Raw genomic sequence first — 27,894 nt, 5'->3', positions numbered from 1 at the left:
AAAACAGAAAGAAAGAAAGAATGAGAAGAAACAAGGAAGAAAAAAAGGAAAAGAAAGAAAAAGAAAGAAGGAAAAGAAAAGAATGAAAAGAAAAGAAAGAAGGAAAAGAAAGAAAGAGAATAAAAAAGGAAAGAAAAGAAAGAAAAATAAAAAAGAAAGAAAGAAGGAAAAAGAAAGAATAAAAAAGAAAAAGTAAGAAAGAGAAGAAAGAAGGAAAAGAAAGAAAAGAAAAAGAAAAATAAAGAAAGAGAAGGAAAAGAAAGAGAAGGAAAGAAAAGAAAAAAGAATAAAGAAAGAAAAATAAAAAAGAAAGAAGCAAAAGAAAGAAAGAAAAAGAGAGAAAGATGAAAAGACAGGAAAAGAAAGAAAGAAGGAAAAGAAAAGAAAAAAGAATAAAGAAAAATAAAAAGAAAGAAGCAAAAGAAAGGGAAAAGAAAGAAAGAAGGAAGGAAAAGACAGGAAAAGAAAAAGAAAGAAGCGAAATAAATGGAAAAGAAAGAAAGAAGGAAGGAAGGAAAAGACAGGAAAAGAAAGAAAGAAAGAAAGAAAGAAAGAAAGAAGTAAAAGAAAGAAAAAGAAAGAAAGAAGGAAAAGAAAAAGAAAAACAGAAAGAAGGAAAAGAAAGAAAAACAGAAAGAAGGAAAAGAAAGAAAAAGAAAGAAAGAGAAAGAAAGAAGCAAAAGAAAGAAAAAGAAAGAAAGAAAGAAAGAAAGAAAGAAAGAAAGAAAGTTCTCTGAATGGTCTGTGATGGTCCTGGGTTAAAGGAACAACTCGTTCAGCTTTGGTCGGCATCACTTGCGTTCTTAAAGAACCTGAAAGAACACAAAAAACATGACAGAATTAGTGACACTTTAGAGGCAAAGTAGATTTTAGCAGAGATTAAGGAATTTAAGACATGGGTCTTTAAAACGTAATATTTCACTGCCTTTCACTGTACACAGTCTGAATGAGGTGTGGCTTGAGCACAGAGGCGGACGGGAAAGGGAGGGGGGTTTAGAATTGACTGACAGCACACGGATGCTGGGATGATCAACATCACGTGTGTGGCGATGACCTGCTCGTATGTGTTACCCCTATGCCATAGCATATACATGTGTGTGTGTGTGTGTGTGTGTGTGTGTGTGTATGTGTGTGTGTGTCTGAGTGTGTGTTTACCAGCAGGCAGGTTGAAGGGGCAGGGAAGCAGACTTTATCAGCCATGATGTCTGACCCCGAGCCTAAAGCCATACAGGGGTCAGGGGAAGCACTGTCTGGGCACTGGATTTGACCCCTAGGCTGTGGGTGTGGGGGTGCTTGTTGGTTCCAGCCTAGGCTCTTTAATATAACCTCTGGGGATTCAGGTGCAGACAGCTCAACGACTGACCCTGCTTAATCATCAGTGCGCAACTTCTTGTACGTCTGCTTGGTCATGGTACAAGCTCTGGCGAAGGGCTACGGCGTGATGTAAATTAAATGTGGCTGCCAGAATGTCTCTGCGCCTATTTTTAGTGACACTTCCGACTCCAATAGCAAAATAACACAGTGAACGCAAAAAGAATTTGGTCTCTGTTGTATAAAAACTCCACTGTTTGAGTGATTGAGTGCAGTACATCAAATATACGTACCTGCAAACATGTAAACAGTGTATCTCTGAAGAACATGTACTGTAGTATAAGGCCACTTAATTTCACTATGTTTACACCTCTCATCCACACTAGAACAGCATTTTCCACCACCGAAAATGGAGCGGAAACGCTCAAGATCACAGCATACTTTGGAAAATATGACATTAGGTAACTGAAAATGGAGATCTCAAACGAAAACAGATTATTGTGGATGTGGCCTGAGATTCATCAAATTGAACTAAAAACAAGCAAGACATTGTCCATTACTGTACAATTGCACATGTGTGACAGAATGTATAAAACGTCAATAAAAGCAACCCATCTTTTTCCTGCGGTACAAGATCTTAAAAGCCGCAGACAATGGTTGAAGCAAACCAAAGACGAAAATATATTTATGACAACAGAGTAACATACAGTATCGGTTTCATTTTATACAATTTTCGCAAACTAATACACAAAGAAATAAATAAAAACTTTTTAAAAAATGGCTAAAAAAAAGTATTTGGCTGGAACACTGCTATTTAATAAAAATTTGCAAGCTAAGACAATTTGCGAGACTTAAATGTGAAACATGAAAAGTTTTAAACCAACCATACAAAAAAACTTGAATGCTGAACGCGTCCTTGCACAATAAAAAGCTAGATGCAGCGCCACAAACTCAGGTGTCTTGAGACACATTTTTATTTCTTTTTTTATCCCCCTTTTCTCCCAATTTGAATGCCCAATTCCCACTACTTAGTAGGTCCTCGTAGTGGCACGGTTACTCACCTCAATCCGGGTGGTGTAGGACAAGTCTCAGTTGCCTCGGCTACTACATATCACAGAGAGCGAGAACCACTAATCACGACCACGAGGAGGTTACCCCATGTGACTCTACCATCTCTAGCATCCGGGCCAATTTGTTTGCTTAGGAGACTTGGCTGGAGTCACTCAGCACACCCTGGATTCGAGCTCGTGACTCCAGGAGTGGTAGTCAGCATCAATACTCGCTGAGCTACCCAGGCCCCCCCTTGAGACACATTTTTAACATCAGAAGTTCTTTTTAACTTGACACGGTGTACAAAAAATGTGGTGTTCCTTGTGCTAAAAAAACTTGACACAGCACCACAAACACAGTTCTCTAGAGACAAGTTCTTCTTAACTTGACACACATGTAAAAAACGCTGCGTTGGACTATAAACAAACAGTGGATCACTTAGCTATAGCATGATGCTAGGCTAGCAACTGTAGGGAGCGTGTTGGACTATAAACAAACAAATGATTAGCTAGCTAGCATAATGCTAGGCTAGCAATCGTAGGGAGCATGTTAGAGTATAAACAAACAGTGGATCAGCTAGCTAGTATGATGCTAGGCTAGCAACCGTAGGGAGCATGTTGGACTATAAATAAACAGTGGATCAACTAGCTAGCATGTTGCTAGGCTAGAAAACATAAGGAGCTTGTTGGACTATAAACAAACAGTGGATCAGCTAGCTAGCATGATTTTAGGCTAGCGACCGTAAGGAGTGTGTTGGACAATAAACAAACAGTGGATCAGATAGCTAACATGATGTTAGGCTAGCAACCATAGGAAATGTGTTGGACTATAAACAAACAGTGGATCAGCTAGCTAGCATGATGCTCGGCTATCAGTCATAGGGAGTGTGTTGAACTATAAACAAACAGTGGATCAGCTAGCTAGCATGATGATATGCTAGCAACTGTAGGGAGCGAGATATACTACAAACAAACAGTGGATCAGCTAGCTAGCATGATGCTAGGCTAGCAACCGTAAGGAGCATGTTGGACTATAAACAAACAGTGGATCAGCTAACTAGTATGATACTAGGCTAGCAACCACAGGAAGCATGCTGGACTATAAACAAACAGTGGACAAGCTAGCTAAAATTATGCTAGGCTAGCAATCATAGGGAGTGTTATGGCTTATAAACAAACAGTGGATCAGCTTGCTAGCATGATGCTAGGCTAGCAACCATAGGGAGCGTGTTGGACTATAAAAAACAGTGGATCAGCTAGCTAGCATGATGCTAGGCTAGCAACCATAAGGAGAATTTGGACTATAAACAAACAATGGATCAGCTTGATAACATGATGCTAGGCTAGCAAACGTAGGAAGCGTGTTGGACTATAAACAATCAGTGGATCAGCTAGCTAACATGATGCTAGACTAGCAACCGTAGGGAGCGTGTTGGACTATAAGCAAACAAATGATCAGCTAGCTAGCATGATGCTAGGTTAGCAACTGTAAGGAACATTTTGGACTATAAACAAACAGTGGATCAGCTAGCTAGCATGATTCTAGGCTAGCAACTGTAGGAAGCCTGTTGGACTATAAACAAACAGTGGATCAGCTAGCTAGCATATTGCTAGGCTAGCAACCATTGGGAGCATTGTGGATTGTAAACAAATAGTGGATCAGCTAACTAGCATGATGCTAGATTAGCAACTGTAGGGTGCGTTTTGGACTATAAACAAGCAGTGGATCAGCTAGCTAGCATGATGCTAGGCTAGCAACCGTAGGAAGTGTGTTGGACTATAAACAATCAGTGGATCAGCTAGCTAACATGATGCTAGACTAGCAACCATAGGGAGCGTGTTGGACTATAAACAAACAAATGATCAGCTAGCTAGCATGATGCTTGGCTATCAATCGTAGGTAGTGTGTTGGACTATAAAAAAAAACAGTGGGTCAGCTAACTAGCATGATACTAGGCTAGCAACCATAGGAAGCAAGTTGAACTATAAACAAACAGTGGATCAGCTAGCTAGCATTATGCTAGGCTAGCAACCGTTGGGAGCATGTTGGACTATAAACAAACAGTGGATCAGCTAGCTAGCATGATGCTATGTTAGCAACTGTAAGGAGCATTTTGGACTATAAACAAACAGTGGATCAGCTAGCTAGCATATTGCTAGGCTAGCAATCATAGGGAGCATTGTGGATTATAAACAAACAGTGGATCAGCTAACTAGCATGATGCTAAGTTAGCAACCGTAGGGTGCATTTTGGACTATAACAAACAGTGGATCAGCTTGCTAGCATGATGTTAGGCTAGCAACTGTAGTAAGCATGTTGGACTATAAACAAACAGTGGATCTGCTAGCTAGCATTATGCTAGACTAGCAACCGTAGGGAGCATGTTGGACTATAAACAAACAAATGATTAGCTAGCTAGCATTATGCTAGGGTTGCAACCATAGGGAACGTTGTGGATTATAAACAAATAGTGGATCAGATAGCTAGCATGATGCTAGGCTAGCAACCATAGGGAGCGAGTTGGACTATAAACAAACAGTGGATCAGATAGTTAGCATGATGCTAGGCTAGCAACCGTAGGGAGTATGTTGGACTAAAAACAAACAGTGGATCAGATAACTATCATGATACTAGGCTAGCAACCGTAGGAAGCGAGTTGGACTATAAACAAACAGTGGATCAGATAGCTAGCATGATGCTAGGCTAGCAACCGTAGGGAGTATGTTGGACTAAAAACAAACAGTATTGAGTGGTGGTGCTGTAGTGGGCAAAGCACATGGACTGGTAATCAGAAGGTTGCTGGTTTAATCCCCACAGCCACCACCATTGTGTCCTTGAGCAAGACACATAACTCCAGGTTGCTCCGGGGGGATTGTCCCTGTAATAAGTGCACTGTAAGTCACTTTGGATAAAAGTGTCTGCCAAATGCATAAATGTAAATGTAAACAGTGGATCAGCTAACTAGCATGATATTAGGTTAGCAACTGTAGGAAGCATGTTGGACTATAAACAAACAGTGGATCAGCTAGCTAGCATTATGCTAGGCTAGCAACCATAGGCAACATTGTGGATTATAAACAAACAGAGGATCAGCTATCTAGCATTATGCTAGGCTAGTAACCACAGGGAGTGTTGTGGATTATAAACAAACAGTGGATCAGCTAGCTAGCATGATGCCAGGCTAGCAACCGTAGGGAGCGTGTTGGACTATAAACAAACAGTGGATTAGCTAACTAGCATGATATTAGGCTAGCAACCATAGGAAGCATGTTGGACTATAAACAAACAGTGGATCAGCTAGCTAGCATGATGCTAGACTGGCAACCGTAGGGAGCATGTTGGACTATACACAAACAAATGATCAGATAGCTAGCATGATGCTAGGCTAGCAACCGTAAGGAGCTTGTTGGGATGAGACATTACCCCATCGCTTGCTGTTGGGAGACAGATCTAATGTGCTCAGTGTTTGGCTAGGGTGGGGGTGGTTGGGGTGCCGGAATTGCCTGTCTGGGACCCCCCTCAATAGAAGCCGTCAAAGAGAGAGCGAACGTGCCTACGACCCAGGCAGGGGGGCATATTTTTTATATTTGTAGAGGGGGCGCTGGTGGCTAGTCCTTCATTCAGACAGTCCTGTCTGATGTACCATTAAGATTTGAGCCCAGGACCAGAGGGTGAGGAGGGGGAGAGTTGGTTAACCCCCCTGGTAGACTTCTGCTACAGCCCCTGGGTCCTATTATTTGAGGCAAGCTGTTGGCTGCATACTAATTCTGCATCACTCAGTCATGAATTGGGGCTCGACGAAGAGCACAGTGTTTGAAATAAAAGCGGCGCAGAAGGGAGATACTGTATAGAAGGATAGTAGCATATGCTTGCTAAAGATTAAGACAAAAATGGGGTTTTACAGTTTTGTTCAGTTAAACCAGCTTGCTAACTGGTTAGTTGCAGCATTCTGAAGGAAAGGGGGAGGAGCTAGGAATCATGCAGCTAATGCCATTTCCACACTAATCTGTTTTCTTTTGAAAACTCTGTTTTCAGATTCCTAATGACATAGTTTTACAAAGTATGTGGCAATAAAGAGAGCGTTTCCTAAACGCTCTTAATTGCATTTTCAAACAAAAACCTACTAGTGTGGATGTGACCCAAGATGAACTGCGTGGTGAATGGTAGTTTTTCATTTTCATTTTATTTTGACCTTTTTGCCACTTAGGGCTAGAGAGAAAGGAAAATGTTGGACAAAGGATGGAAAATGGCATTGGGGCATGTTGTGAGCCAAACATGAACTTGGTCGCCCACATGAGCACCACAGTTTAATGTGTCAGGGCATACACAAACGACTAGGTCACATTCTAGTATTCCTTTTTTAATTTTTTTTTATTAGTTTTAGTTTTTGTTTAAACATGGCACAAGTTCCTTCCAAATCATTTTAATTGTACAATATTTAATTTGAATGATATATGTATTTAAAAAAAAAAAAAAAAAGTTTAATATGCAGTATATAAATGTAAAAAGTGTAATTTTTTATTAATATTTAAAATATTTTTACATATTTTTTTATTAATATAAAACACTTTATATTTCTAAAATATAAAAAAACATTTTATACTTATGTATTTAGTATTTTACATATTGTATGTATTTTATGATATGTGTTTAGATAATATGGTTATTGTAAAGGCTGCCTTCTAATGATATTATCATGGTGAGCACAAGCTATGTGTTGTTGAAGACTAAAAGAATGGCTTTTCTGTGGCCTTTCTCTGGAATCTGACCCAAGCTTAAGAGTATTTTACTTTATCCCTGTGTTGACCACAGTTTGGGGTGACTGTCATAGCCGGCCTATTTTTTCCTCCTAGCCTAGAGTTTTGTGTCCAACTAACAAAGATGTTGGTCGAAATCTTACATTACATTGGAATAGATGCCATTGGATCACAGTGTGCTTGAATCAGGTTATTCTGCTGGGCTATAAATTACCATGACCAGGGTGTGAATGGGAGACATCTGACAAGGCCAGTGGAGAAAAGGACCCAGTCCCCAAAGGGGCCATTCTTCCCATAAAGGGGGGCTCATACAGGGCTTTGTTCCCCTGTTTAACTCTTCTTTATGGACTCAGCAAAACAAACTTGAACCCTCATCCTTACAGCCAGAACAAAGAAGAAAAAGGAAAAGATAGATAGATAGATAGAGAGAGAGAGAGAGAGAGAGAGAGAGAGAGAGAGAGAGAGCACAACAAGAAGAAAAAACAGACACAAAAATGCATTCAGTGTGAACAGCCCTTAAGACTTCCCTAGAGTTGCCAGGTTTGCAGTGGAGCATTTACCTCCTGTGTTGCAGTAATAAGTGTCCTCTTATTTAGGATCTGAAGGTGACAAATAATACAACCTTAATTTAAAATGTACTTGATCACTTTTTTCTTTTTTTGCACCCACAAAACCTTTTGTTATGAACTGGTACTTATGATACTGTACCTTGTTTTAATTTCCGTGCTACTAGATTCACCAAACATTTACAGTATATTTATATGCATTTATATGGCTGTTTTCAAAATGGTTTCTGAACAGATAGTCCCGCCCCAAAATGCACACCACTGGTTGAGCAAATGTTGCTATTCTAAACCGATTGGGATTACACTTTTGGGGGAAATCAACCAACAAATGGTTTACTTATAGCTGTCTCTTCATATAAAGCTGGGATAGGAGAAAGTGTTTAACATCACAAATATTACACAGCTTTTAACCCTGTGCAAACCCATGTACACATGTGTGGACTTTGTATTTTGGCTTCGCTATTCGCATTGCATTATTTAAATTCATATAAACCGACTGATCTCAGTTCAGAAGACTCTGGGCTGTCAGTAAAGGCTTAAACTTCCGATGCACTGAGTCATGTGACAAAACAACATGCTGCCGACCACAGCGGAGTTTGTCTTTGGGAAAAACGCCAACAAAACTACATCTAGTAAGAAACCTCATTACATTTTTACATCAAAATCTGTTTGAGTAAAAAGATTAAAGTCTGTAGTTTCATCCGATATGCCATTTTTTAAATTTGAGCGATTTATATCGAAACGCCATGCTGCTAAACACAATGCACACTAATGTGTACTTTGGCTACATGTTTTCCTTAGAAATCCAATATTTACTGTGCATTATCACATGGAGAATCAATGGGTTCATCCAAAAGCTTAAGAATTTTGCTTACAGAGGCTTTATATGGAGTTTGGATAAAAATAAGGTGCATTACGAACTGTTCTAAGACCAGTGCAGATGGACAGACAGCACACTGGAGGTTAAGTCATTCACTGAATAGGGAGCAAGGAAGCATCCTATGATGCATTCACTGCTAAAATCTAATCAAAAGTTCAGTTTCAGGCTGCAGATGATGTTTGGACCACTCGACATGTTTAGCAGATGTGGGACAATGGTAATCAGTACATAGATTCAGAATTTATAATGTATCATTTTATTTTAACATCGTTGGCAGTGACTGGATGATGCTGGCCTTAATTATGCTAATTTCTGATGTAATGTCTGTAACGTCTCAAAAACATTAATAACCAACACTCCTGGAAACATAATTAACAATTTGATTAAAAAAATCGGACTTTCTATGGTATTATTTAAAATTTCACAACTTAGTCCCGTTATCCACATATGTTACCATCAATTTTTAGAAAAACGATTTGCTCTAGAAACATTTTTTTTTTTTGCATGTTTATTAGGTGCTACTAGTTACAAATCAAAAAGGGAAATGAAAAATGCACACAGCAGTCACCCTCGGTCTCAGGAGGTTAAAGACAGCTAAAATATAAAATACATGTATAATGGTATATTTTACTGCAATTAAGATAACCAACAACGTTTTAGTTTATTGCATATCTAAACTACACTATCATGTTCACATCTCCCAGTCTCTGAATATCAGACACAATCAAAACAAGCACTCATAAATTCTCATTTCAGTCATAAAATGGAGTTCGAGATATTTTGATTCCGCTGCTGCCAGACACAGTTGAATGAAAATGAAGCAAATGACCATAAACTTGGGGCGAATGGTGACCACGATGTTCTAGGAGACAGAGCATTGCAAATAGTCATGGCCACATGACATCACTCTCTTCTGTGCTTAAAGTCCACAGCTGCCTTTTGAGCACACAGTAAGTCACAGAGTACCCTCCCTCTTCCGTCTCCCTCAACCGACAGCAAGAGGACCCCTGGATACTTTCTTTAGACTGTCTGCAATGTGCCTGACTGAAATGCAAAATATCTGGGGATAACGGGGTTGACGTATCGGGACGCAAACATAAAAATGCATTATTCACTGTGGATTACAGAGCATTAAATGAATCTAATTACCTTCAGTTCCAATTTATGGAGGTTTAAGTGACCTGATCTGGCAACACAGCAATTTTCTTCTCATTATCTAACACCGGAATGTGTCTCATTTTTACAGACACCTTTATTCTGGTACACAAGATCCAGTGAAGCTGGTGGTCTCCCTTTATGTCTTCATCTGAATACATTTACATGCAAATTGTGCTACGAGGGCAGACACTAAGCACCGTTGAGAATTTGCCGAGCAAGAAAAATCATAATGTGTGAGCGGATCAGACACCGTCTCGACTGAATCAACCATTTATTTACCACAGTGTCACGATCCTACCATAATCGCATCATTTCATAATCATAACAGAGAGTTCCAGATGGGAAAAGAGCAACTAAACAGGACAGGATATGGAGAATGCAGTAGAATATAATAGAACGCTTAAGTCATTCGATTTTCATTGAAGAATAAACACAGATTTATGCTTGCATGTGGAATGTATCCACACACATAAACACATTTTACACAGTGCAAGTTCATATATGCACATACACACAGAACCCCACACAAATGCATACAAGGACATATTAGTGGTTAATTAATAAAGGGTTTTCAACATCTCATACCAGTGCTGATACTTAGAATTCAGGGTGGCTGACAGGTGAAATAATGACAAAATACACAAATAAATAATTGGATATATTGCATAATATACCGATGAGCCAAAACATTATGACCAATCACAGGTGAAGCGAATAACGTTGCTCATCTCCTAACAAGGCCACATGCCAAGGTCTGGGTAGACTAGATGGTAAGCAAACAATCAGTTCTCATAGTCAACATGTTGGAATGGAGGAGAAATGGGCAGGAGTAAAGACCTGAGCAACTTTGACAAGGGACAAATTGTTATGGCCAGATGACTGGGTCAGAGCATCTGAAATGGCAAGGCTTGTGGGGTGCTACTGGTCAGCAGTGGTGAGCACCTACCTACTGACAGTGGTCCGAGGAGTGACAAACCACAAACCTGAGACAGGGTGTTGGGCATCCAAGGCTCATCGATGCGCAAGGGAAACGAAGGCTATCCCGTCTGGTCCGAACTGACAGAAGGTCTACTGTGGCACAAGTCACAGAAAATTTAAAGGATGGTTACGGGAGGAATGTGTCACAACACACAGTGCATCACACCCTGTTGCGTATAGGACTGCGTAGACGTAGACTAGTCAGAGTGCCCATGATGACCCCTTCCACCATCGAAAGCACCTACAATGGGCACGCAAGCGTCGGAACTGGACCTTGGAGCAGTGTAAGAATGTCACCTGGTCTGATGAGTACCATTTTTTTTACATCACATGGACGGCCATGTACGTGTGCGCCGTTTACCTGGGGAAGTGATGGCACCAGGATGCACTGTGGGAAGACGATAAGCCGGTGGAGGGAGTGTGATGCTCTGGTCAATGTTCTGCTGGGAAACCCTAGGTCCGGCCATTCATGTGGACGTCAGTTTGACACGTGCCACCTACCTAAACATTGCTGCAGCCCAGGTACACCCCTTCATGGCAATGGTATTCATCATCAGGGAATATTGTTATATTTTTGTCTATTGTCAGAGCTATCACTATATTTTGACACAGTTATTGGCAGATGTATCAGCCTGGCCAATCTATCCCTAATTAAAATGCTTAAATAGATATTGATAACTTAGTATTCTGCTCGTCTATTAATAAGAATTTTTAAGGAAAATTACAAAAAAGATTATTTCAGTAGTTTTTGATGCTGTTATCCTTAATTGTTTATATTTAAGAATTTAGTGCCATTTAACTTAAGCTATTTAACTTTTAACTTGTGCTATTTATGCATTTAACTTAAGCTTTCAGCTTAATTAGCTAGACATAACACTTTATAATAAGGTTGTATTTGTTAACATTATTTAACACAATAGTTACATCTTGCTTAATGTAAATTTATACATATACTAATACATTTTTACATTAAAAGTTGTATTTGTTAATGCAATATGATGTATGATTTATAAACGCAATATTAACAAACAATGAACAATAGTTTATTTGTAAATTAGCATTTACCAAGATTCTGATTCTGTGAATTCTATAACAAATCATAATTCGTTGTTAGTTCATGATACCTAATCCATTAGCTAAAATTAACAAATAGAACCTTATTAAAAATGTTACCCAAATAACTTGAATTTATAACTGAAAATAGCTAGAACTTTTTAGAAAATACATACATTATTGGGCCTACAAACCACAGGTATTGGATTCTATAAGGAACAATTTGTGATACAATTAATGTCGCACACAAAGTATGGTTCAATCAGTGATTAGTTCAACAGAACAAATGAACATGAGGGACTGAGGGGGTCAGTGAGGAGAAGGTGAAGCCCCAGAGGCTAGCGAGTGTCAACCCCAGCTGGGCGGACATTTTGTTGACATGCTGATACGGATTTAAGCAGTAGGTGGGTGGGTGTGCATATGTGTGTGTGTGCTAGGTGAGAGAATGAGCCAGAAAGGGGGGAAGGATTGCAAGAGGCTCACAACAGTGGCGTTTCTAAGCTTGATTTCAACACGAGCTGAGATGATTAGTGGGAATGGGGGAGCTCTCTGAGAAAGATGGGAATGGTTCCATTGAGATGCTGGTGTGGGGGTTGGTGGAGGTGTGGGCTTTTTCAGCTGAGCTAATGAAGCATAGGTGAAGATGAATAATAGAATCTTCCAAAGAGTGGGCTGGTGTCTTCGTCCGCTTGGAAACTTGGTTTCTTTGGAAAGACATGTTGAGAGCATGAAAAGCCCTCCTCTTAAAGGGATATAATTGTTTACACTGCAGGAGTCGGACAGTGGGAACAAATGTGGCATATAGCGACGGCGCAGATGAATACGAAACTGCATTCGGGCGAAAAGATGTTTCCATTGGACACAAGTTATTCATTTTTGCCTTGCTACTGATGGTTTAAATAAATGGTTGTGGACTTGGGTCAGTAAAATCTTGCACATGACCATGATAATGAACTGAAAAGTGAAGTGTATAATTTCTGCATCACCAAAATTCCAAAAATAATGATCGTCTCCAAACGCGTTTCTGGAAAACTCCCATCATCTGTCATTGGTTGACAGATAGATTGACAGACTCACGCCACTGGTTGAGCCACTGTTTCTATGTCGGCCTGGTCGGGATTCTCAAAACAATGTTAGAGTTGAAATAGCCAGAGTGTTTACATTTTTGGTGAAATCAACCGACTAATGGCTTACTTATATTTGTCTTTGCATATTAAGCTCGAATAGGAGAAAGTATCGACATCAAAAAAATTATACATATCAGGTTTAACATATGAAACAATTTTAACAAAAACATAGCAGCTACGGCTATGTACACATTAATCCTGATACATTTGAAAACAGCATTTTTTATTTGTATTTTTTATTTTTTTTTTGCATGCCCAATTCCCACTGCTTACTAGGTCGTCGTGGTGGTGCAGTTACTCACCTCAATCCGGGTGGCAGAGGACAAGTCTCAGTTGCCTCTGTTTCTGAGATAGTCAGTCCGCGCATCTTGTAACGTGGCTCGCCGTGCATGACACCGCAGAGATTCATAGCATGTGGAGGCTCATGCTATTCTCCGCAATCCACGCACAAATTACCACGCGCCCCATTGAAAGAGAGAACCACTAATCGCGACCATGAGGAGGTTACCCCATGTGACTCTACCCTCGAAAACGGTGTTTTTGTTTTCAAAATGCTCTCCGTCCACTCGTCCACACTGAAATGTATGAAAACTGTTAATTCCCATGTATAGTCTGAAACGCCACTGTCCTTGTGTTCTGTCGCCGGACAGCAATTCCGAATAAACTACTCGTCACCTTTGAAGGAATATGATGTATAGGTTGTACAAAGTAACATTTATCTTTAACAACGCTATCAAAATGAATAACAACTCAACTCAAAAAACAGGCACAACAATGCCGCTACAACATGTTTTGTGCCGCCATCTTGATTGTTTTGTGTTGAATGGATCACATGACTGCATCACATGACAACAAATATGTCATCGTTTTCAGATATCTCCATTTCCCCTGTCCAAACTACAACGCAGAGAAGGCGTTTTCAAATTTATCCACTTGGGAGAGCAGTTTCGAAAAGCTACATTTTCGCTATCAGAAACGCAGTCTCAGTGTGGATGGAAGGCAAAAATGTAGAGAAAAAGATACATTTTCAAAAGAAAACGTGGACGTGGCCTAAGACTTCCCTAGAGTTGCCAGGTTTGCAGTGGAGCATTTACATCCTGTGTCGCAGTAATAAGTTTCCTCTTATTTGCTAATCAAATACGTTTCAGGGCTACGTGTGACCATACAACAACCCCCCTGTCCTTGACCTCTAGGGTCTTTCCTTACCTGCTGCTGAATAGAGCAGCTGTGCCGTCTAGCCAGCGTATGACTGAATATTTTACACTTTAGCCAGTTCTCATGCTCAACAGAGACATTATAGTCTTTGCTAGTGTGAGTAATATTTACTTTGTTTATTGTACTGTGGCGGCCATTATCTGATGTCTCGCAATATCTCTCCTCATTTAGTCATATATGCAATCTTAATAGCAGGATCTGAGGGCGACAAAGAACACAGCCTTAATTTGAAGTTTACTTGTTCGAAACCTTGCCCTTAACATTATACTTCCTGTCTACATCTATCCATAACCTATACCCCGACAAAACCAATTGCTACGGAACGCTACTTTCTCATTCCCTGCCTCTTTCTCTCTGTCTGTCTATCTTGTTCCACGTCTCCTTTCACTTCTCGCCGTGTGGACAGACCCGAGCTGGACTGAACATTTTGAGCGGGTGGGGGTGCAGTTTGGGGGCATTTTCATTACAGTCAAATCTCAGGTCCGGCTCTTCAACGTGGCCTGTGCCACCGAGCTGACAGTTTAATCATACAAACAGCACTCCATTCCCATTTCCCCCTCTCTCCTTCACACAGTCCACTCCTCGCTTCATAATTCTATGCCCCACACAGTCTGCACGCAGCATTGTGTTATGGGGGCTTAAAAATGACATAATCAGTGACTTGGATAAATGCCTGTTTTCCCTCCAACTGTAATCAGCCGCAGTTGACGCTAGCAGATTTTTAAAGGGCTAGTGCCTCCCTCCCCCCAGTGATTCTTAAAACATTCTTTCTCTACTCAATAAATGAATCAAGTTGTGTAGATTTAACAAAATTTGAAGCTTTTTGATAATGAAAACATATTACAGAAAGAGTCACATGTTAACTAATCAGCTTTAAATAACACATACAGTGAGCAATACTGAACATCTTTTGGTAAATCTTGTTGGTTTATTTATTTTTCGCTATGGGATAAAAGTCACATTTTTGTACAAGCCAACGATTTCATAAAATTTTGCCATGAAATACAGAGTTATCGTGCAAAACAAAAAAAAATTATGTTTAAAATATTATAAAACACATAATTCTATATTTATATACAGTATATATTATTAATATTATATATATATATATATATATATATATATATATATATATATATATATATATTAATAATATAAATAATATTCTGATACTATGCATGCCACTGGAGATATATGGATGTTCAATGGGATATATGTGCGTATCATGGACACGTATTTTAGTAACCATAAATGCATTAGAAGTCTTCCGTAGATTCAAGATTTCGTTAGAAGTCTTTAGCCAAGCAGGTCACTTGTCAGATCACAGGAGGAACAAAATCAAATCAAATAAAAAATAAAAAAAACCTGCATATCACCCTTGCAGAACTGAGCAATGCCAATAAATGCTTTTAGCAACTATTACTTCTGTGGGTGGACCATATTCAATCAATAACCAAGCAAATAAAAGCAGCGGGCACTCAGAGCACAGAAACCCCCTCATAACGGGGAGAGACGCCACTAAGGCACGGCGAACATTAAAACATTAAACATGTAAGCCGGTCACTACACAGTGGGGCACTAAAACAGACTCCTATGATGCTACAGCACTAGTGGAATGTTAAAGCGGACTGTGTTTCTTCAAAAAAGCTTTCTGTTGATAGGTTGATGATATTGTCGTTTTTATATTTTGATGGAGTGCTAGAGCCAGTATACCAACCATTTGAGATAGTTTGGTTCAGTTATTAAGCTTTAAGACTTTAAGGCCTTCAAGGTACTGTAGAAGTGTAAAAGGTTTACAAGCTGACATGTAAGACAGCCAGAAGAGGTGAGATTTCTTATTGTGAGAACAACTGTAAGCCCACCAACGGTTACTAGAAACAGTAAAAAAGGTCTAGCTTTTATAATTTCATTTTAACACCCTAAAATGTTATATTTTTAGCATATTTGCTGAATTACTTTAATAAATATCATTAAAAAAATTCACTCTTAGGAAACTGCCATTTGCGCCTGAAAATTTATTTAATTTAAAAATGTTATTGCTGAAATGAAATGTTACTGAGAAATTATAGTTTCCCACCATAGATATTGGGGTAACACAATTAGAAAATGTGTCCCCCTACAATATTTACATTAGTGGTCGAAAAACATGGGGTTGTCAATGGCCAGTTCTTAAACTTTTCCCCCAAACATACAGTAATTATGTGGTTACAGCCAATAATTATTTATGGTTACTAATCCTAAGAATAACTTAAAACCCATTACTAAATTTACAAACTGAGGGACCATTTTCCAGAATGGGGGGGGGGGGGGCACACCTGGGCACACCAAATGTGTCTTTACAATGAATAATACGGGTGGGGGCCCATCCATAAAAATTCAAGACATCACAAGGCTAATCACGGCAAAAACAACAGCTTGTGACACCTAAATATCATGCCGTCCACCATTGCTTAACACCTGTTCAGAAGGGGTGGTAGGTTAACATAAAATGTGACCTTCGTTCTGTCACCTAATGGGCAGAACAATTGGCCCATCCTCCCTTCCTTTCCTTTCCCGCCTTTGCAGGCTACTAACAGGATTTACTGTACTCCCTGCCTAGCTTTGTGTTGAATTATGCATAATTGCGCTAGTGTACTCACACACATGGCTAGGAGTGTGATTAGCATAAAAGCTTTTTTGTTTTTCCTTTTTTTCCAGCTGGGAAGGGGTATTTTTGTGTTTTGCAGAGAATTTAAATGGCACAAAATTTGTGGCGTGAGAGAGAGAGGGACAGAGAGAGAGAGTGTGTGTATTTGTTTAGGGGGGCCATGGGGTGTGGTAGCCTTGCTAGCGTGTCAGGCTATATATAATTTTGTCTTGCTAGGCTAAAACATACGGGTTCCTCATCTGTTGTAAATATGCAAATACAGAACAAACACAGACTGGCTGACCCAGACGTATGACTCAGCTGCTAATATGTGCTTTAGACATGAACTGTAGTTGTCCAGACAGATGCGAAACCCCAAACCCCCCCACCCCCACCCATCCCAAAATATAACTGCCCTCACATTCTAATTTAAACCACTTCATCCTGCCTGCACAACATTTTTTACCTATGAACTACAAATGATGACCAATGAGAGTAACTGCTGTTCTAGACAGCTAACAGCACTGTTAGCCACTCTCATTAGCATCCAATATGTTAGTATAAAAAAAAATGCACGGGCGGTATGACCGAAACCTTATGGTATGAGCAAAAGTGGCATATGTCATGATAAGGTCACTTTGTACAAAAACAGCTTCAAATTAAGTATTACGTAACACTTGAATAAAAAACAAGTTACCAAAAGAGTTAACAGATTAAAAGTAGACTTGAAACAAGTCTTAAATTTTAAAAATCAGTTATTGTCGGCTCGGAAACTTCTCACTACGCAACCGTAAATAAATAAGCTTCATGTTTGCCCTAACAACACCAATATGCTAACTTAAAAAAAATACATAAAAATAAAATAAAATAAAATAAAAAACAGGCAAATCAAAACAAGTAGCTGATCTACAATTCAACGAGTCTGAGATCCATTTCCGCTATCATTATAAATAAAAATGATAAGGGTTAGAAACTAGGCAGTTTTAACTGCTACAATGATTTCAAGAACAATCGTTCTGAGATATTCAGGACTTCTTTGTGTAAACAGCACATTTAGTGTATATCTTAACTAAATTAAACTAATCAATTAAAGGAATAGTTCACCAAAAACATGAAAATTCTGTCATAATTTTAATCAAGTTGTTCCCAACCCGTAGGACTTTCTTTTTTCTGTGGAACAAAAAAGGAGAGATGTTAGGTAGAATGACAGCTTCAGTCACCATTCACTTAATTGTATGGAAAAAACATGCAGTGAAAGTGAATGTGACTGCCAAATCTAACATTCTGCATTACATGTCCTTTTATGTTACACGGTAGAAAGAAACTAAATTTGGCTCTGAACAACTCTCTCATTAACCCAACTATAAAAAGAAAAGCAAAGATATTGTCCACGGACTCACTCAGGCTAACTGCCTAAGCCCCATTCAGATCTTCAGCTTCACCAACATGATTGTAATAAAACAAGTGTGAAGTTTTGTATTGTAAGGAAGAACACAATGTTGCACGCCGAGCGATTGTGTGAAGGGCGCGGACTGTCGGGTCCCACGGCACAGCAGTGCACCAGGGCCTACTGTGAGGAGTGCTGCGCATGCTAATGAGGTCATTATGGGAAACTGTCTGGACCTGGGCCCTGTGAGAGAGGGATTTATGTGGCAGACCCTAGCTAGACTACCCAGTCGCAGATGTCACAGATGTCACAGGCATCAGATGCCTTGTGTGTATTAACGCCATATTTTTCTCCCATTTCAAATGACAGAACGTTGCCATGGCTTTACATTAAGAGGGACAGACTGTAAAAGGATACAAATGATAAAGGAAATGTGCGCATATGCTGTGCATGTTTAAAGGCAGGGACACGGCATGAATTACAGCTTGTGTGCTTTTTGTGCAGTTGCCCTGACCAATAACTGCAAGGAAAATAAGCATATGCAAATGCAATTATCCGGAATCTGCATATTCGCCCTTGATTAGGCAAATGGGCTGAGTTTAAGGCGCCACCATTTTGGCGGGGAGACAGCTGGCAAGCAGTGGCGGCCATTTTGTCGGAGACACTGCCCATCGGAGACGAGACAGCATTGCATGCATCTATATGTTTACAATGGCAATCTGGCACTTAAGTAACATGGGCATCATGTTCATTTGCAAGCCTATGCATAACACAATATAAATCATGAAATTGGACAACCCAGCCCTGCTGAAAAGACCAGAATTTTCATGCTGGTCCACACTGGTTTATGCTGGTTAGTGTTGATTTGGTGCTGGTCTATGTGGTGGACAAACATTGCATTGTTATTCACCAGCAAAACTTGTGAAGATGGTCAACCAGCATTCTATTTCTAGTTGCTAGTTAAGAAGCCTGATAGGGATACCAGCACACCAGTATCCCATGGACGGGGACCAGCATCCAAAGCACAACATATTCAGTAGGAAGTTTATCCAAGCAGCTAGACAAGCAAATGCAAAGCTGACGTTAATTAACTCATGCATAAAATATTACCAAAATCCTTCCTTACCTAATTCACTTCTTTTTTGAAAGGGTTACTCCATTTCCAATGGGCATCCACAGATACGGGAACTATCTTCTGCAACCAGCATGCAATGAAACCAATATCCTTGCATTCATCCATTTTTGAGTTGTCTGCATCTTGTTTCATGGACATTTCAGAGTCTTCCACACCCCAAGCGGATCTTGGGCCTTGCAGGCGATAGCAACTTTTGTGGCACTTGCTCAAGAGGACTAATCAGGAGACTTTTCAACCTCTGAGCTCTATGAATCACTTGCATTGTCCTTCCCTTGGTCTGCAATGTTGTTAATACCCATCAAATGCCATGGTCAGGGGTAAAAACCGTTATGAAGTACCAAGCAAAGGTGAGTGCCAAGCCCTTCCCTACAAATCAAGGCAAAGTCCTTTTCCAAGCTCTCGAACGTTGGTGATTAGTTAAAAAAATCATCTGGAAAAGGTAAAAAAAAAACGATTCAAACTGTTCTCTCATCCTCTTGATTTATTGTAAAAGAGATCTCCATCAAGCACTCATTCAAACAGTCAGGGGGAATGTGCACTCATGGTGAAAAAGGAATCAAAGACAGGGGAAAAAAGACCTTTGACATTCTTTTTCTATTCGTTCTCCGAATTTTATCAAGTGATGCCGGGTCTGGAAAGGCCCTCTGGTAGAACCACACATAAACTCACTGTTGCATGAAGAGCAGCAAGACTCTTGGCCCTCTCTTTAGCTGATGTGAGTTGACTGAAATTGGGTTGAGGAAGAGAAAGCTGAGTACATGGGCTCCCATGGCTCCATGGCTGGAGGCAGTGTTGGGCGACCCCTGGCAGCATCTCTCCTCAGTATTGATTTCTCTCCCTCCTCGCTGCAGAGGAGTCGGTAGCCGGCGGGAAAAGCGAGCTGCCTCGGCTGCCCACACTGATGCTCCCTGGCTGGCCCCTGCCGTCTTTCAGAGACCCGAAGATGGAGAGTTGGGACCGATGGAAGAGAGCCCATGGCGGTCCGCAGCTGCATTCACCTGCTCCGGGTTGACTCCTCCACCACCATCGCAACTCCCACTCTCCACTCGTCTTACGCCTTCTGCCAAAACAACAACGCAAGAGAGGGAAAACAACTTTAGCGTAACTTTCGGTATTCTGCCCGTTGCAGATGTTAATCCACGCTTTGATCAGGGAGATGTGCAAGGTGAATGTTTTGACATCTGCTCTCAGTTAGTAATGTGAACTTTCTAACCTTGGAATAAAAAAAGCTGAGGCAGGAGATTTTTTGAGTTAAGGATGTCAGGCTGAAAGAAACTGTCTGCCAAGTGCACTTAGAGCCCCTGTGCTGATGCTTCGCCCATATATTGTAAGAAACTTGGCCTTTAAACAGGCTTTTTTTTACATTGATGATAAGTTAGCTACAACGCCTGTAACACCACAGACAAGGGGACATTTTTCTTGCTTCTGTGTTACCTGAAATTATTTAAATGATTTCAGACACCTGTTGTCATGCAAATTAGTTAAAAAGTACAATCCTTTATAGAGTCTCCGACTCATTGTGCATTTAAACCGTGAACATTTTTAGCCAAACCCAGGGTTCCCACACCTATTGACTAATGCATTTCCATGACTTCCAGTTGTGTGTGATTACTTGCTAAGAATTTTACCAAGATTGGCACAACAAGCAACTTATATATCCAGGTTTTTCATGACCGGGGGGGGGGCCTTTAAACCACCCAAAACATTTGGATTTTTCCAGTTGCTAAAACTACAACTTACTATTTTAAAATGTGGAGAAAACCAATAAAATGCTTTTTGCGTGTTGCAAAGAGGAGAAAGTTGGGTCTCAAAATGATGTTGGTTTAAAGTAGGTTAAGTGACAACAAAATGGGGGACTGAACTGGGGTTGGGGGGTAGGGTGCAACTGTGGGGGCGAGCTGCATGTCTCAGAAACAATAATACTATTCATTGGGTCCAGACATGGGTGTTAACACCCCTCTGGCAGCACACAATGGGGCTCCCTGGCATTGAGACAGCCTCGCTGATATTGTTAGTTCAGGGCAGCGTTTGGCTGGCCGCGAGAGAAAGCGTCGACATTGTGCCGGGCCAGCAGGACGAGTGGAGGGAGGTGAAAGGCGAAGAAAGGGAGAACAGTGTATCTGTCAGCTTGAAGGGAGAGGGCAGGGGAAAAAGGGGGCTTGGAAGGGAATGGAAGGGGAGCTGGGTCACTCCATGGCATTGGACTTGTGAAAAAGAATAGAACAAACCCTAAAAAGAAGAAGGGAGTGAGAAAAAGATTGCACTATAAATATTATTGAAGGGGGGATGGAGATGGGGAAGGAGGCGGAGGGGACCAAAGGGGTCCAGGCAGAATCGGGGACGAAGGCTGCGGCTAGGGAGCCGCTTTCGTTGTTTAGATGGATTTCATGCCTGCCATAGTTACAAAGCACAGGGGAACAATGAAACTGTGTGGCAATGGAGAAAAAAAGAGAACGTATTCAGGGAGCTTACAAGCGAGAGCGTGAGAGAAAACGAGGGAGGAAAACAGGGAGGGCGCTGCTGCAGTCGCCTCATGGTCGAGATCAGGTACGGCTCTGACATCCAAGTACCGCGAGATATACATCTTGCCAGCTTCCCCCATCTCTCCTGTGTCCACGTGTGGAGCGAGAGAGAAAAGAGGGGAGGAAAGGAGGAGGGAGGTGACGAAAAAGGAGATGGGGTGATTTTTTAAAAACTATCAGTGGGCAAATTAAAGGGACAGTTCACCCAAAAATCACAATTTGTCATTTACCCGCCCTCTTGTCGTTCCAAACTTGTATGACTTTATGTCTTCCATGGAACACAAAAGGAGATGTTAGGCCACAGTCACCAATCACATTCATTACGGAAAGAGGATGCTATGAAAGTGTATGGTGATTGAGACTGTCAGTTCCTCCCAGTCCGTCTCCTTTTGTTAGAAAACCTCAGAATTAAACACTGTGCTTAAATTGAGCTTTATAATTTAAAAATATTGAATATGGGTGAAAAGCTAGAGGACCCCAGAACTATTGCTTAACAAACTGTACTAAAGGAAAAAATACCAAAGCATTGCCTCTTAATTGTACAAGAGCAAGCCCAAGCAATCTGTGAGTTCCTACCTGATTTTGCACATCAGAAAATCTTTGCAAAACCTGCAATCTGATTCTTCATGCATACAATAATGCAACTTCGACCAAAACTAAAAAACAAAAACAAAAAAACAAATGCACAACTAAATGGCACCAGTTCTGTCCATAAACAAATAATGCACAAATAGACACTCATACAGGAGCACACACACACATTTGCTAAAGAACACTAGTTTCAAGTGATCTTCTCTCTCAGCACAACACAAATCCTGCTTTTCAAGAACACTACTTTATGAAACGCTACTGTTTGTTTCCCATCTGGTTAACACCAAGCATTTGTTCCCATGGCAACCTCACCTCCTCTTCCGTCTCAGACTGGCAGAGGGTCAGCGGAGGCGTGGCCCTGCTGAGGACACACACCCCTCCATCTCACTGCAGCCAGCGGAGGAGAAACACATCCTCAATCCCATTCAAAGCCCTCATGTGAATTTGATCCAGTTATCCAGTTAAAATTACATCTTTAAATTTAGATGCATTTTACTGCAACTATGCATTTTACTGCATAAAACATTGGGCATTTTCAGGTAAACAATTTAACATTTTGAATTTAGGCAATAAGGTACAAAAGGTTGAGCTAAACTGTGAATATAGTCATGGATAATGGGAGTTGTTGGGAAATAACAAAATAAAAATATAAAGTAAAAAACATTAAAAAAAAATATTAAAATAAATTTAAATAAAAACTCTTATTTATTAAGCACACTCATTTGGGGAATGTTCCAGGTTCAGTACAAGTTAAGTTCAATCGACAGCATTTGTGGCATAATGTTGATTACTGTGGAAAATAATTTCGACTCGTCCCTTGTTTATTAAAAAAAGCAAAAATCGTGGTTACAGTAAGAGTAGTGAATGAGGCCAGTCCATAAATGATACACACTGTTTTAAATGTATAGCCACAAGATGTAAACATTATACATGTTATCATGATTTTAGTGTGATAAAATCTCTGTTCTACATTATTTTAGTCATATAAAAATCGTTTACCAGGTTTACAGGGTTTACCGGGGTTACGTCATCATGACAGTGTACTTATAATATTAGAAATAACTGTACTCATATAAGGTTAGTAAGTGATTTAACACACTAAAATCCTATAACAATGTATAATGTTTATGTATTGTTGATATGCATTTGAAACAGTGTGTATTTTAGCATTTATGGATTGCCGCATTCACTTCTATTGTAAGTGCCTTACTGTATCTGCAGTTTTTTTATTTTATTTTTTTTAAACAAACGAGAGACAAGTCGATATTATTTCTGTGGTAATCAACATTAGGCCACAATTGCTGTCGATTGAGCTTAACTTGCATTGAACCTGGGACATTCCTTTAAATGTCACCCTTCCACTAGGAGATGTAGATAGACACTGTCTTGTCCAATCAGTGTCCAGGACCAGAACTCCATTTTATAATTTATCATAATACTGAAATTCAACAATACTGTTGACCCATCATGTCTGACATAATCTCCACATCACAAATGCTGCAGCACTGCTACAACAGATCACAGTACAGTACACAGTCGGCTAAAGACAAGCTGTGGGCATCACTCACTCTGATAACAGGCTGCATTACTGGGACAAGATGTTTGATGTAGGGGTCAGATATCCCCTCATCGTTGCAACATAGATCACAGCTCCAACCAGCGCTGACTCTGGCTTTTCTAACTCCACACTTGAGACCACAGGGGAGCTGTTCCGTAACGCACATCAGTGTGGGTCTCCTTGCCACTGCTGTTTCATCTCCACGGACCATCTCCGAGGCCGACATGAATAAGTAAACACACACACGAGCTGAGCCATTGGCTTTGATGTACCGGGTGCCATTAGCAGTTAGCCGGGCTGGATGAAGGGTGCTTGCTAGATGGTAGGCTTATGCATCTCTGTGGCCTGTGGGCAGGTCCATTGTCCTGGTGGAGGGGATTACACTGGTGGGAGAGTGGCAGGACAATGTGACCCTCCTGAGAAGGAGGGGCACCAGGATTCCCTGCCATTGAGCAGGGTGGTTAACTTCTCACTTACTCAATTACCTAAGCTGAGAAGGGGTGGTGGACCTGTAAGGAAGAGAAAGATTATAAACACCTGAGTGAGAGGGAGAGAAAGAAGTTGGACTGCAAGATAAGAACAACCTAGTCTCAGAATGAACGTTACTATAATTAAATTTTTGCAAACTGAATTTTATGTGCCGCTTTCTACATTTTGCTGCAGTTTCCTGGTGAAATTAACACTAGAGGCGCTACAACAACTGTGTGTTTTACTCACTTTCACACAAATCACAGGTACCATGCCTGTTTATAACTTTATAAACACAAAATTTCGCTCTATTACTCACATACTGCAATGTTATTATATCAAAACACTTTTACTGTAACGCATCATTTAAAAAACTATACATTAATGCTTGTATAACAGACCCACCAACATTTACATGCTTCGTCCAACATGATTAACTCCCGTGGTAGCTCACCTGATAGTGTTGGACTTTGGCATTGGAGACCCAGCTTCTAGACTAACCAAGGACACTTGGAGTGAAACTAAAGCAAAAGTGCCATAGAAGCGGCACGAAATTATGTGGTTTCTTCAAAACATTTGCTTTATATGTTGAATTTGCTTTTAAAACACTTGTCAATCGGTTAGGTTTAGGTTAAAGTTTTAGATTAGAGAGGGACGTTTTACTCATTAAAACATCCATCTAATATTCACCTTAAGAACCTTGTCTGATTACAACATCATTTAATTCGCTTTGGGCGCCCCCCGCTGGACATTTCACTGGGAAACTGCAGCTAAACGTGTTTTTGGTTTGCAAAAATTTTGCCATTGTCACGTAAATTTCACGAGATCAGGCTGGATTTGAAACAGTGTAGATTCAAACTGACATAAGGGAGGCTGAAGAAAGTCCAAAATCCCAATTGAAAGTTAAGGTGAAGTGGGTTGTTTCTGCATTAACGTAATTGCAAACATTTTCAAGTTTTCAAACAGGTTTCCTGAACACTCCCCTCTTTGCCATTGGTCGAACAAAATAGAAAGTCCTATCCTTAAAGTGTAAGAAGAGGGAAGGCTAAGGTAAAATCACTTCAAGGAAAGAACACTTCAAGAACAAAATGTGCCTTAGAACAGACCCTTGAGACACTCCCATAGAAAAAAGCCTTAAAAGTATCTTTAAGGACAACAGAGCCAACATGAAACAGACATGGACATGAAGCTTCGGCCACAGAGCATGTTAAATCTCAGAAATCTTGGCCAACAGGCCAGACTATGTGACTGCTGTGTGTAAAGACATTCGAGAGCGGAGGAGCTAGCTTAAGACTCTTTATGGCCCTCAGTTGAGTTCTCTTACACCCACCACCCTCATTGACTGACTATCCAGGCTCTCTGTTAGCGTTATTGATCTTGACAAGGAGCTTTTCTGTACCTACACTCTAACATAGCCTAGTCACATGTGTCTTCTCTCCAACCCCTTTATCTTGCTCATCAAGGTTAAAGAACTCTCCAGAAAAGAAGGAAAAGAAGGCTATGGTGGTACTCAAGGTGTGTGGTGGTTGAAAGAAGGAGGGGGGTTTGTCACAGTGATCTTATCTGTCTTCATGAAAGTGACCACCTCGGGGTTCCACTGTAACAGAAGCTAATAAAAAAAAAAGGATGAGCCCTTCGAGATGTCCTGTCCCATCTTCTTGTTTCAATAGGAAATGTTTCCATACAGGAAAGAAAGCTGTGCTCATTGCAACAATTTCTTGGCATCGTTGCACAAATAAAAAATTTGCATTCACACCTCCTCGCTAGCAGGTTCAGAACACTTTCTCTTTAATTGAAATGCATCTGATCTATTACGCCGGCCAGGCACTCAACAAAAGGCTATTCTGGGCCCTGGGAAGCTTGCTACAACCCCACGCCGAATTAACATGCTGTACGTTTCCCTCATTGTGCTGGGTGATTGCCCCAATGCATCTTCTCGCTCAGCTAATTAAGTGAGTCTCTTCTTTGTCTTGCTGTACACTAAGAGCCTCTGAATAGGAGAGAGAGAAAGGCAAAGAGAGGGATTGCCTGCGCCTGTGCTTGTTTATCAAAAGAATGGGGCTTATTGCAGTACAAATGTGCCATAAAGGAGTGTAAATGGCACAAGGTGGGTGGGGAGAGGCTGAAAAACTGTGACACAGTGGCAGAGTTTGTAATACGCCTTTAACAAGATGGCACCTTCTATTGAAGACAAATCCAGGGGAGAGGCAAGGTCTTTATTCACTAATGGACTGCATGTATAGGGCCATAAACGTGTATTCAGGCGGGTGAGTTGTATGGCACGGCAAAAAACAAACATGCAATTAAAACTAATGAGCATTTTATGGGATTTTAAACAAAAAGGCACACAACTTAAAATGGTTGCTCCTCTCATTTTTTTTTTTTTTTTTTTATGAAACATTCCAGAAATATGTACATCCACAATTAATTTTCAGAGCATTTCTCCTCAGTAATACATATTTCAACATATATGTAGACATTTAGATAGACCAAATTTTCTCTGAATTTAAGGCAATGCATTTTCATGTGCACCATATGGGCCATAACCACTATAGACATTGAGGGAGGCACATCCCCACAATATTGTTTTCAAGAACACTACTTTATGAAACGCTACTGTATTCATATTGTCGACCAATGTGCTTTTCAAATGTTGATTGTAAAATTATTTCATTTCAGAATCAGAATCAGAATTATCTTTATTGCCAAGTATGCTTACACATACAAGGGATTTGTCTTGGTGACAGAAGCTTCCAGTGCACAAACAATACAACAACAAGACTATTCAAAAAATAGAATAAAAATAAAAAGTTAATAGAAAATATAAGTATATATAGAAATACACAATAAGACCATATATATATATATATATATATATATATATATATATATATATATATATATATATATATATATATATATATATATATATATATATGTCTAAATCTGTTATATTTGGTATCGCAAATCAATAATGGTTATATCCATAGCACCATAAACCTCTATGGAAAGAGCCCCTCTACAGTAGTTTCTTGGAGAGTGGTTGTGTGTTCTCGCCTTCACCTTTCCTCTCTCTATTGTATAAAGTTGCTGTTTTTCACCATTAGCCCAAAGCAGGCAGTCTTACATATGCTATATTTCAGCCTTCACTTCACTTGAGCCTATACTTCTGCTATATTTCAGAGATTCGTAATTTGACAAAATCTTCCCAAAATCCTCTACTATGGTACACAAGCAAAAAATGCTGGCTTTATCGACTTCCTCTTTCTGCTAAGATTTGAATAAGGCTACAAACAAAATAGAACGGCTTCAAAATGAACAGAGTAATCTGATTCTGACTGCATTTAAATCAATATGATGATCTATCTATCTATCTATCTATCTATGATCAAAATATATGACAAAATAAATATATATGCCAATATTTGGGCCACAGACACATCTCTGAACAGTAGGTGTGCCCAAACTCCTACCGGCTAACTTGTTACTTCGCAGAATCTTAGACTGTTGGT

General features: G+C 40.1%; 1 long non-coding RNA gene across 3 annotated transcripts in view; it reads right to left on the bottom strand.

Annotated features, from left to right (window-relative positions):
- Positions 1-358: 358 nt before the first annotated feature.
- Positions 359-27,894, bottom strand: part of LOC127438591 (uncharacterized) — a 45,400-nt gene continuing 17,864 nt past the window's right edge. For all 3 annotated transcript variants that reach the window (XR_007896768.1, XR_007896767.1, XR_007896769.1), the window contains exons 3-5: positions 23,925-24,423; positions 19,235-20,303; positions 359-812 (exon numbers count right to left, since the gene is read on the bottom strand). This is a non-coding gene — a long non-coding RNA (uncharacterized LOC127438591). The remainder of the gene's footprint in view (positions 813-19,234; positions 20,304-23,924; positions 24,424-27,894) is intronic.

This window comes from Myxocyprinus asiaticus, chromosome 49, assembly GCF_019703515.2.
Source record: "Myxocyprinus asiaticus isolate MX2 ecotype Aquarium Trade chromosome 49, UBuf_Myxa_2, whole genome shotgun sequence".
Classification (NCBI taxonomy): Eukaryota; Metazoa; Chordata; class Actinopteri; order Cypriniformes; family Catostomidae; genus Myxocyprinus; species Myxocyprinus asiaticus.
This window is presented reverse-complemented; position numbering and strand designations above follow the sequence as displayed.